Genomic DNA, 12,682 nt, shown 5'->3' on the forward strand with positions numbered 1-12,682 from the left:
ATTATAAAGGACACAAATCATGAACAGCCAAAGAGACACTGACCATGATGCCTAGGAGAGTCTTGAATGCAGAGCTTGTGTGCCGTTTTTCCATGGGATCAGGGCACATAACCCTTCGTTCACCAACTGAGAAGCTGCACTGAGCTTCCGTGTCTAGAATTCTTATTGTGGTTTCATCATGTGGGCATAATTGATAACTCAATCTCCAAACACCCTCCACTTCCCAGAGTTTGGATTAACTCAAAGTCTCAACCCTCTAATCATATGTAAACAGACTCCCATCCTGCTCCAGCTCATTAGCAGAAGCTCAGGTGTGAACCTCAGAGCTCATGAGTGAGAGATACTCCTGTCTCTTGGAAGACTTCAAGGGTTTTAGAAGCTTTGTGCTAGGATTCTGGGTCAAAGACTACACAAATTCTTTATGACGTGATACAGAAGAGAAAGTTTAGTGTAGTGGTTAAGAGTAATGCAGTAAAAAGTTATTTAATTTTATTTCCTCATGGGGATGTGGTGAGGTTTATATGTGTCCTTTAGTATAGTATAGTTCTTTAGTATAGTATTTAATACCATGCTTAGTGCATATTAAGTGTCTTGAATATATAGTAACTAGTATTAAGGAGTATTTTAGTTTCCTAGGGCTGCTGTTAACAAACCACAAATTAGGTGACTCAGAACAACAAAAATGTATTCTCTCACAGTCTGGAGTTTAGAAATCTAAAGTCAAGGTATCAGTTGGGTCATGCATCTGAGACTGTGTGGAATCCTTTCTTGCTTGTCTGGTGGTGTCTGTGTTCCTTGACTTGGAGCTGAAGCACTCTAGTCTCTGCCTGTGTTCTCTCTCATATGGTGTTCTCCCTATGTGTCACTGTCTTTATCTTATATTTAACTCTTCTTTTAAGGACACCAGTCAGGGTAGGATTAATGCCTACCCTCATGACCTCATCTTAATTTGTTTATATCTGCAAAGATCCTATTTCCAAATGAGGTTATATTCACAGATACAAAGGGTACAGAATTGGGGGACACAGTTCACAGTTGTGATCCCCCAAATTCATGTCCTTTTCAGTGCTTTCACTGCATCCCAGTATTTCCAAAAGTGTTAACGCATTCCAGCAAAAACTCTTAAATCTAAAATCTTATCTAAATATAATTATATTTATATTATCTCATCTTCTTAATCTCTAAGTCAGGTGTGAGTGATCCTCTAGGTAAAGTTCATCCTGAGACAAAATCCCTCTCTATCTGAGATCTATGAAACCCAGAGGACAAGTTACCTGCTTCCAAGATGCAAAGGTAGAACAGTCATAGTCTCATCACAAATGGGAGGAATGGAAGGAATAAAAGGATCACTGGTTTTGGGGCTATAGCTATAGCTCAGTGGTAACACTGGAAGCATCCCAGGGGCACCTCAGTTAGTCATAGGATAGATAATTGACCTATAAATTATGGATTACATGAGTCCTTTATAGCTATTTCTAGTGGATGGTTATATTTTTCAGTTTTTAGTTATTTTTCAAGAACACAGCCTCAGCCCATTTTAATGAGGACCTATACCTTTTTTAATTCCCTTATGCCAATATCAGTGTTTATAGGTCTCTTAGAGGATACTCTATAAAAATTGATTTGCAGGGCTGGGACTGGGGCTCAGTGGCAGAGCACTTGCCTAGCCACTTGTGAGGCACTGGGTTCTATCCTTAGCATCATAAAAATAAGCAAATAATGGCACGCTGTCCATCTACAACTACAAAAAATATTAAAAATTGTTTTGCTTTGAAAAAGGCTTATCCATGGCAATTCGAATAAGAGATCAGCTCTGGTGATAAATAAGAGACATTAGTTAGCTGGGCTGTCATTTTGTTTTGTTTTGCTCACACTGAGCTCATTAATAAATTGCCACAGTAGTAATATGAAAGTAAAGAACTTTCTAGAATCTCAACTGCCACACAGAGTGCTAGCACAGACCTGTAGGGAACTGTGTTGTTGTATACAGTTTGGTTAAAGGGTTTCAGGCTCCCCCACTCCCACATCCCCCGCCTTTGAAACATTTATATTTTGCAAAATCCAGATCCTGTTTTAGTGCTTGTATAGTTTGTAAGTGAATATATTTAAATTCAACTCATCAAACATGTATCTGATACCTACTATTGTCAGGCAGTGTATTAAATCCTAAGGATGTAAAGCTGAATAAGGCTTCACCATCAAATAGAGGCAAGAGATGTAAACAGATAATTATAATATAGTATTTAAATGCTTTAAGCTTAAACCAGATATAAATGTAGCATAGAAGAGGAAATGGTTATCTAGGGAAAAGACTTAGGAAGGCTGACGAAGAGAGGATCCATTGATTTCTAAGTTAAATTGTGAAGGATGAGTTGTAAGTTAATGAATTGGGTGTTTAGTGGGAAAGTGTGTTATTATAGATGAGTTGAGGGACTGTAAGTCATTTAAAATAACTTAGGGGATGAAAGTAAAAAGGAAAAGATGAGTAGTAAATCATGGTAGAGAAGTAGTCAGGGGCCAAATCTTTAAAAGATTAGATTTTGAAATGCCACATATGCCTGTGACTTTGGTGGGTTTTATCCTATAGTCTACATGAATCCACTGAAGGGCATGGATTAACCAGAGAAGAAACATGATCCAATTTTTATATTCCAGGGATTACTTTGGTTACCATATGCTTATTGGAATGGAAGTAGAGAGAGGTTAATTAAGTTATTGACTACTTCTGTGAGAAGGAAAAACAATACTGTACAAAGAGCACAGCCTAGATTGTTTCTGATCTCAATTTAATCATGTCCTAACTCTAAATCTGAAGCTTCTTCATCTGTTAAATGGGAATATGTGATTTCACTGGATATTATGAAAAAGTGTGTTGACATATCCAAAGAACTGAGTTTAAGTCTTAGCTGTTATATTTCAGATTCTGTTTCTGTTAAGTTTTAGGTAACAAGTTTAGGATTTTTTTTTTTTTTGGTACATATTGTAGTGTATTGGTATATGCCTATGACATTATTTGATCAATTTTGCTTCTCAGTAACTCCTCTTACTCTACCCTCTTCCCTCCCCCATCCCCCACTTCTTTACCTTACTGATTTAGACCATTCTGTTTCAGTAAAACAGAAAGAAATAAAATTTACAAATATTTTACACTTATACTAAGATATGTACTTGGGGATTTCCCAAACATTTAAAAAATAATGCAACTAATGCTTTTTCCTTTGGACACCATTTGAGACCCTCAATTGGAGAATCAAGATAAATGTCTTTTGTTGAGGGAGTACACTAGGAAAAACTTGAAGCCCTAGCTCAACAAATGACCAGTTTAACTGAGAAATAGCATTGGAGTTTGCTCTTTCTGTTCCTTCAAATGTTTAATAAGAATGATACGAATACTTTTTCTAGCCACCTTGCATGTCTATTGTGAGGATGACATTTTTTTTTCTTCAGTAAACATTTGCTAAACAACTGCTATTCAAGGTCCTGTTTCCAAGAAGGTTAAACTGATTACTATCTGAATCCCAACTCCAAGTGAAAAAAGAACTGTAAAAGATGTATAAAATAACTATAATACCAATAAGACAACATGTGAGATAACTTTGAAATTATAAAGAACTTGGAAACTGAAAGTTTTATTCAATAAATAACTGTCTGAATTTATTGAATAGCAATCAACTGACAAACTACATAAATTTCATCAGCTGTAATTCACCAAAATACTCATGGTTCACCCAGTGCTGTGACTGAGGCAATTGCAAGTTCTTTTATTGCATTCCAATCTTAATTACTACTCAAGTCACTCATCATATTTCACACAATGATATATGTATAGGTTATAGAAAAGCTAAAAAAGAGTTAACAGCGACAAGAGGGTTTTAAGAGACTGTACTCAGAGCAAAGGCAGAGAGCAGATAGGAATGCCAAAGAGTCACTGCAAGTGGTCACATAAGATTTCAAACTAGCCAAAGAACTTGTACAGAGCATGGAATTTATTCTAGGTCAAGATCTAGAAAACAGGCATATTTGAAGTGGGCTGTGTCACAGAGAGATCCAGCTGAGCTGAAGCCCCAGAGACAAGTTAGAGTTGTAACCTGTTGACCTCATGATACATTCAACACATGGTCTGGTAAGAGGATGGATTGTGTGTGCCACAGTATCACTGTCTTAGGTCCCTCTCCTTGTGTGTGTTTCAGATGAAGGGGTTGAATCATTCCGTAGTGTAGCATGTCTTAAGATTGTGCTTTGTAGCTGGGAATTATTTTTTTCAGTAAGTTCTGTATGTCTGACATCTAGTGATTATCTGTTTGCCCAGACAAGTAAACAAATCATTCTGCCTTTAGCACTTGTACTCAGAATGGAGTAGCTCAGGGCAAAATTCTATTTTATATAATGGAGTAACTCAGAGATAAGGGACTACTGTTCTGTACAACATAGGGCAACTCAAAACAAGGCACAGCCTTCTCTCCACAGTAGTTATGGTGAAATAAAATTAGGCAAAGGAGTATGATCTAATAAACTGGGATGGGGGAACTTAGCAAGGCTTGTTAGTCAATTTCTTTCTGACATCTCTGTCTTTGGCTCCTTACCTATGGATATTGGGAGGAAACCTCTCACATAAGGGTCCTTTGACCTGCTTTGTGGTTAGTGCAGAAAATAAAACCTTCCTAGGTTTTATGACCTTCAGAGGAGAAGAGTGGAGGAAGGTGAGAGAGGCTTTCCTGCTTCTGCTGTTTTCTCAAGATTCCTTCAGCTTAAAATATTTCAGGATAACGTGTCCTGAGCCCCCTTGCATTTTCTGGAGAACATCTTTAATCTATTTAATGTCACATTAGAGTAGGTTCTTTATAGAAGTCCTTGACTTTTTCTACTTATAAAATACTTTCAAAAATTAATAAAAATAATACTTCACGTTTTGGGCCTAGTGGCCTAGTGACCAGAACAGACCAGTACTGCAGCTATAAGCTTTAGGTGAATATACTGGGGTGCTAGCACTGGTCATAGAATCTCAGGGATCATAATACCATCCTTCAACTCTCTCCAGGAAAACTGGCCTATTTAATATGCCCAAGCAATAAGTACAGTCTTTTGCCTGTGTTTGGTTAGAGGCTCTCAGCTTTGATTTTCTCCAAAAAGCTCTGTTTAAATTATATAATTACTGAAATAATTCAAAGTTTCTGGTTCTTTCGCAACACTCTTCCCTATTTTCCAGTGCTTCCAAGTAGCCCTGTACTCATATTTTGAAAGTCTTCTTCTGACATCTGAATGCCATGTCTTTTAAGTGGCTTTTAATAAGATAGAATTTGCCTTTGTGTTTCATGTATTTCCTTAATAAGTTGTGAAGACTGTATTCAGAAAAGTCTTCGGAAAGCTAAATTATGTTCATGATTGTGTTGCTCAATCCCTTTCATCCTCTCAGTACCTTTATGTAATGATTCTGTCAAATTTCAGAGAGACTTACTGTAAAGCGCCTAACTTGTTTAATTTTGAGGTTTTCCTTAACTGTCTTTCTCTCAGAAATACAACTTATGGATTCTAATTACAAGACTTCCAAGTAAAATACTTTAAAAATTCATATTTATATTCTGATTTCAAATTTATAAATCTATTGCCACTTAAAATTCAGAAATAGATTTGGATCCTATAATTTTTAATTCTGTGCCTTTTTTCATAGCGGTTTCATACTTATTTTCTCCTCTACTATACACTACTTCAGTGTTGGGATCTAGAGCTGAATAAACAGCAAAGACAAATAGGCATGGATAACATCAAATGGTACTAACTGCTATGTGGATAATTAAAAGTGTGGTAAACCAGGCCCGGTGGTGCTTACCTGTAATCCCAGCAGCTTGGGAGGCTGAGAGAGGAGATTACAAGTTCAAAAGCAAGGTGCTAAGCAACTCAGTGAGACCCTGTCTCTAAATAAAATACAAAATAGGGTTGGGGATGTGGTTGTGGTCCAGTGCCCCTGAGTTCAATCCCTGGTACCCTCTCCCCCCTCCAAAAAATGAATAGTGTGATAGACAAGGTCTGTGTGACTGTAGATTGAGTAATCAGGGAAGGGTTCTCTGAGAAGGTGACGCCTGAAAGGTAAGCCAGTGGTGTGAATATTGAGTGGAGCATTCCAGGTAGTGGAATGAAGGCCCTATGAGCTGAGGAGACTCCCATGTATAGATCAAAATGAATGATGAGTGCCATAGGGGATAAGGCATAGCTAGGGGTCAGATCATGTAGGACTACCCTAGTTCATGATAAGTTACTTGGATTTACTTTTAAAGGCTGTGAAGTACCTTTGGAAGAGGTTAAGCAAGGGAGTGATGCAACCTAATTTACATTAACACATAATCAAGAAAGGACCTTAGAGTGGTAAATACTGAGATCCTCTAATCCTGACATAGGCATTAGACTATGCATACTGTCTACTGCTAAGTCATACCAAATTGCCCAATTTTCCTTGAAACCCCTAAACCTCAGAGATAATAAATTTTCCCAAATTCCATTGCTTCGTATCTCAGCTCCACCATTCTAATTGTGTAGCCTTAAGCAAATTAAAAGACCACTTTCTGCCCTGGTTTCCTCTTCATTAAAATGAACAAAATAGTAGTACTTGTTTTATGGAAGAGCTATGAGAACTAACAAACTTAAAACTTAAAGTGCTTAGATCTGTCCTTGGTAAGGACTTAAGACATGTTTAGTTTTATCATTTATTTCCTTAGTTGTCCTATAGCCATATGGTTGTATGACTGGAAGTACTATATTTTAATTTTATTTAAATTAAAAATTAAAAACTGATCTTCAATTAAGTTTTTGGGAAATTTTTAAGTATGTTTGGAACAACTCGAGTATGTGAATCTTTTTTTTCAAATTATAAATGTAGGAAATCAAAATACAGATCTAGTATTTCTGGTGAAAACTTAGCATATAAATTGAGGTAAACTATATATATAAATATTAGATTTTGAAGACTTATTATAAAAAGAATATTTTTTTCATTAATGATTTTTTAATGATTACTTGCTGATATGATATTTTATTATATTGGGTTAAATAAGATACATTAAAATTATTTTCACCTTTTTTTTTAGCTTTAAAATGTAACTACTAGAAAACTTAAAATTACATAGGCAGTGGACTAGGGCTGTAGCTTAGTGGTAGAGTGCTTGCCTTGCACATGTGAGGCACTGGGTTCAATCCTCAGCACCACAAATAAATAAATAAATAAAGATATTTTGTCTATCTACAACTAAAATTTTTTTTTTTGAAATTACAGAAGTGGCTTGAATTATATTTCTGTTGAATGATGCTGCTCTTGATCCTGGGTCAAGAGAAGGAGATGAGAAAGAGTATGAACTAAGAGGGGCACTTTTTCTAATTACACAAATATCCCTGGAGATTCTGCAAAAACTTCAACCAGTAGAATCTCCCTCCCCATCAAGTTATGTTTGCCTTCTGCCAAAAATCAGTGCCTTTGGTGACCCTGCTCTAATAGGAGTGTTTTCTGTTTTTTTTAGGGTATATCAGAATGGAAAAAAGATTATGAGTCACTGGTCTATTTAAAGGGTATTGCACAGGCTAGATACCTGTCAATTTTGATGAAATAAATTTTTGGAGTTTTCTGAACTGTTACTACCATATAAAATTGTTCTCTGAGATAGTATATCACTAATCCTAGTCCAGTGAACTCCAGGGACTTAAAAGTGAGGCAGAATTAGAGTAGATTTTTAATTAAAGTGTGAATTGCTGGGTAAAAGGCTGAGGAAGTTGAGGAAGGCATCTCATATTCTAAAAGCTAAATTTCGGGGATTTAAAAAAAAACTCAAAAAGCTGAGTACTAACTGAGGAGATGAAAGATCTCTACAATGAAAACTATAAAACATTGAGGAAGGAAATTGAAGAGGACTAACCCTCCACCCAACTCCCATCAGTTCTATAATTTTTATTCTACTCTTTGTCTGTGAATTTGCCTATTCTAGGTACCCAGTATAAGTAGAATCATATCATAGTTTTCCTTTTGTGTCTGATTGACTTCATTTTGTATAATATTTTCAAGGTCCATCCATGTTGTAGCAGATATTAGAATTTCATTCCTTTTTATGGCTAAATAAATATTTCATTGTATGTATATGCTACACTTCATCCATTTTCTTTTTCCACCCATTGGCTATTGTGAATCATGCAGTTGGAAACAGGGCATACAAGTATCTGAACCCCTGATTTTAATTTCTTTGAGTATACACCTAGGAATTGAGTTGCTAGATCATATAATTCTATGTTTAACCTTTTAAAGAACTACCAAACTATTTTCCATGGTGGCTGTACCATTTTACATTGCAACAAGTATTGCGTGAGGATGCAAATTTCTCCACATCCTTGTCAACACTTGTCATATATCTGTTTTTCATAACATTCATCCTAGTAGGTGTGAAGTGGTATCTCATGTGATTTTGATTTCCATTTTTCTAGTGGTTAATGTTGTTGAGCATCTTTTCACATAATTATCGGTCATCTGTGGAAGACAGATCTTCTTTGGAGAAATGTCTATTGAGGTCCCTTGCCCATTTTTAAGTTGAGCTATTTGGAGTTTCTTTTGGTTGTCATTGAACTACAGGTATTCTTGTTGTATTCTGGATATTAATTGATATATAATTATTTGATATATAATTTGCAAATATCTTCTCCCATTCTTTAGATTGTCTTTTTATGCCTCATAGTGTTCTTTGAAGCCCAAATTTTTTTTAATTTTGATGAAGTATAGTTTAGATTTTTCTCTTTTGTTGCCTACTGCACTTTCGTATACTAACAGACCCCATGTGAAAAGATTTTCCCAGTTTTCTCCTAATAGTTATAGTTTAACTTATATTTAAGATCTTTAATGAATTTTGAGTTCAGGTTTTGGTATGGCATAAGATAAGAGTTCAGTTTAATTCTTTTGCATGTGGATAACTACTTTTTCTAGCATCATTTGTTGAAAAGTATCCTTTTCCCATTAAATGGTTTTGGCATCTTTGACAACAACCAATGACTATACATATGAAGGTTTATTTCTGGCCTCCCTGTTTTATTCCATTTCTCTCTCTCTCTCTCTCTCTCTCTCTCTCTCTCTATATATATATATATATATATATATATATATATATAGACACACACACATATAGATATAGATAGGTAGATAGAGAGATAGATAGATAGATATTCTTATGCCAGTACTATCCTGTTTTAATGACTGTAGCTTTGTAGTATGTTTTAGAATCAGAAAGTATGAGTTTTCAAACTCTGTTGCTATTTTTCAAGATTCTGTTTGAGTTTTAGAATTGTTTTTTCTATCTGTGTTTAAAAAAAAAGGTTACTAGAATTTTCATAGGGATTGCATTGACTTTGTAGATTTCCAGGGTAGTGTTGTAATCTTTTTTTTTTTTTTTTTTTTATTGCCCAGTACTGGGAATTTAATTCAGGGCTTGGCCACTGAACTATAATCCCCAGTTCTTTTTTCATTTTTATTTTCTATTTTGAGACAGGGTCTTGCTAAACTGCTGAGATTGGCCTTAAACTTGAGATCCTCTTGCCTCAAAATCCCAAGTCACTGGGATATCAGGTATGTGTCACTACACTAGCAGTATTGTAGTCTTAACATTAGATTAATCTTCTAATCTACGTACACAGGTTGTCTTTCTGGTTTTTTATGTCTTTAATTTCTTTTAGCAATGCTTTTACTTTTCAGTGTACAACTCTTTTCCCTCCTTAGTTAAATTTATTTCTATATATTTGGCTATGTCTTATAATATTTTTAAAAATGTTTTTAGTTGTTGATGGACCTTTATTTTATTTATTGATTTAAATGTGGTACTGAGACTCGGACCCAGTGCCTCAAACATGCTAGGCAAGCACCTACCACTGAACTCAGTCTCAGCTTGTTTTATAATATTTTAAATGGAATTATTTTCTTACTTTCATTTTCAGATTGCCCATCACTAGTATATAGAAATGCAAATGATTTTTGTACATTGAATTTTGTGTCCTACAATTTTACTGAATTCATTTATTAGTTCTAACAGCTTTTTTTGTGGAGTCATTAGAGTTTTCTACATGTGAGATTGTATCCTCTGCAAATCATTTTACTTCTTCCTTTCAAATCTGGTTGTCTTTTTTTTTGTTTGCCTAATGTCTCTGGCTAGCAGTGTGTGTTCCATATTTGCCCATTCAACCAGTCATAGATTAAATATATGTATTTTTAAAATTTTGTTTTTATTTAATTAGTTATACATGACAGTAGAGTACACTTTGATACATCATATATAATGGAATGTAATTTCTCATTCTTCTGGTTATACATGATAACCAAGTCATATAGTTATATATGTATATGGGGTAATAATATCTGATTCATTCTACTATCCTTCCTACCTCCCTACCCCCTCCCCTCTCTTCACTCCCCTCTACCTAATCTAAAGTAACTCTATTCTTCACTAGCACCTCCCCACCCATTGTGAATTAGCATATCAGAGAAAACATTTGACTTTTGGTTTTTGGGGATTGGCTTATTTCATTTAGCATGATATTCTCCAGCTCCATCCATTTACTGGCAAATGCCATAATTTCATTCTTCTATAAGGCTGAGTAATATTCCAGTATGTGTGTGTGTGTGTGTGTGTGTGTGTGTATCACTTTTTTTTATCCAGTCATCTGTTGAAGGGCACCTAGGTTAGTTCCATAGTTTAGCTGTTGCGAATTGAGCAGCTATGAACATGGATGTGGCTGCATGACTGTAATATGCTGATTTTAAGTCCTTTGGGTATAAACTGAGAAGTGGGATAGCTGGGTCAAATGGTCTGTACTGAGCTTGTGCCAATTTTTTTTCTTGTCCCTATTCCCTGAACAATACAGTATAACAACTATTTACATATCATTTACATTTTATTAGGTATTATAAGCGATTTAAAGATGAATTAAAGTACATGGGAGAATATACATAGATTATATGCAAATTCTGTATCATTTTATATAAGGAACTTGAGTAGCCATTGATTTTGATATCCACCAGGAATCTTAAAACCAGTCCCTCATGGATATTGAGAAATGATTGCACTATGCTTAATAAAAGTAGTTAAAGTGAACATCTTTCTCTTGGTGCTATTGTTAGGGAAAAGACTTTTAGTCCCACTATTGAGTATACTGTTCACTGTGGATTTTTTCATCTGTGGCCTCTATTATGTTGACAAATTCTTAATTTATTGAGTGCTTTTATTATGAGTATAGGTTACATTTTGTCAAATGCTTTATCGGTATCAATTAAGATTATCATGTAATTATTGTGGGTTTTTTTTTTTAACCTCCTTATGTTTATGTGGTATACAAGATTGGCTAAACCATCTTTGCATTCTGGAAATAAATCCTGCTTGATACTTGTATATAATAATCCTCTTACTATGCTGCTGAATATAGTTTACTAGTATTTCATTGAGTATTTTTGCATCAGTATTTGTAAGGGCATTTTCCTGTTTTTATTTTAAATTTTTGTTGGAATACAACCATGCTGATTGATTTCTGTACTGTTTCTACTTTCATACTACAGCAGAAGAATTCAAGAGTTGCAACAGAGATCACCAAGCTGGAAAAATTTACTAACTGACATTTTTTGGAAAGGTTTGCCAACCTCTGAGTTACACAAACAAACCTCCTTACTCTTGCTCCATACTGGCCAAGAACTTTTCTGGTTCTCATTTGGATTTTTGTGTAGATGTACCTTTGAAGTTAAATAGCCCTGCTCATGCTCCATTGAATATTGTAGGTCATGTGGCATTTACATTTTTCACAGAAATTAATGAGTTAGCATTTTAGTTTATTCATCATTGTTTAATTAATTATAGATCTGTCCTCAAGGGTCAATTCTATTTTTAACAGAATCAGGATTTGGAACCAAGCTGAGGGAAGAATCCTGGAAACTAGAAAGGTAACCACATTATTGCCTTTGGGAAGCTCATTCTAATGACTTCCTCTGATAAAGACTTACTTGCACTGCATGTCTCCTTTGAGCTATAGTAGTTCACGTTTGTATTTTTCTATCTTTTACTTCTAGATTTCTTCATCATGCTAAGGAAGAATGATTTCTCATTTGGTATAGCTGATGGTAATATGCAAAAAACAGATCCTTGAAAAGGTCAGAACCTATATGCACACATGACAGAAATAGAAAGTTATCTTCTATTAGGCTGTGTTTGAATGTATGTATCACAAAAAAACAATGAGAATGATTTTTAAAAACTCATCCTTCCTTCCCAAATTATCTTACAGTTTTAACAAATCCTGTGTATCATTTATACAGCTCTTTATATCTTGTAAACTATTCTCCACACAATTTTCTCCTATAGTCTTCACAATAATCTGAAATAAGTACTGTTTTTAATCCTATTTTATGGAAATAATGATGAGTTAAGAGACTTTTTCAAATCTTACAAATCTTAAATGCAAGGCTTAGTCCCAGGTTGTTCTGCCTATAAATCTTTCTATTCTCATACATCACAAGTTCTTAATTAGTTTTAGAATTTAGTATACATATAAGTAGGCAATCTGTATGAAATTAGAAAAGATGTATGTATAAATCTGTGGGAAAATGCCTTTATGAATGTAAAATATCATTAGTGAATAGAATCTTAACATTGAAAGCTTAACATGTGATCTTAGGGATGATACT

The 12,682-nt window shown here is 34.7% G+C and overlaps 1 protein-coding gene across 12 annotated transcripts in view; it reads left to right on the forward strand.

Annotated features, from left to right (window-relative positions):
* Positions 1 to 12,682, forward strand: part of Scmh1 (Scm polycomb group protein homolog 1) — a 271,052-nt gene that overhangs the window by 53,072 nt on the left and 205,298 nt on the right. The window contains exons 1-2 of one of the 12 annotated variants that reach the window (XM_047547862.1): positions 11,905 to 11,941; positions 12,068 to 12,148. The exons of 10 other annotated variants lie outside the window; for them this stretch is intronic. The gene's annotated coding sequence lies outside the window, so the exon portion shown is untranslated. Of the gene's footprint in view, positions 1 to 9,525; positions 9,587 to 11,904; positions 11,942 to 12,067; positions 12,149 to 12,682 lie in introns of those variants that run through there. One more of the 12 variants, XM_047547863.1, reaches the window with a different exon arrangement.

This window comes from Sciurus carolinensis, chromosome 1 (genome assembly GCF_902686445.1).
Source record: "Sciurus carolinensis chromosome 1, mSciCar1.2, whole genome shotgun sequence".
Classification (NCBI taxonomy): Eukaryota; Metazoa; Chordata; class Mammalia; order Rodentia; family Sciuridae; genus Sciurus; species Sciurus carolinensis.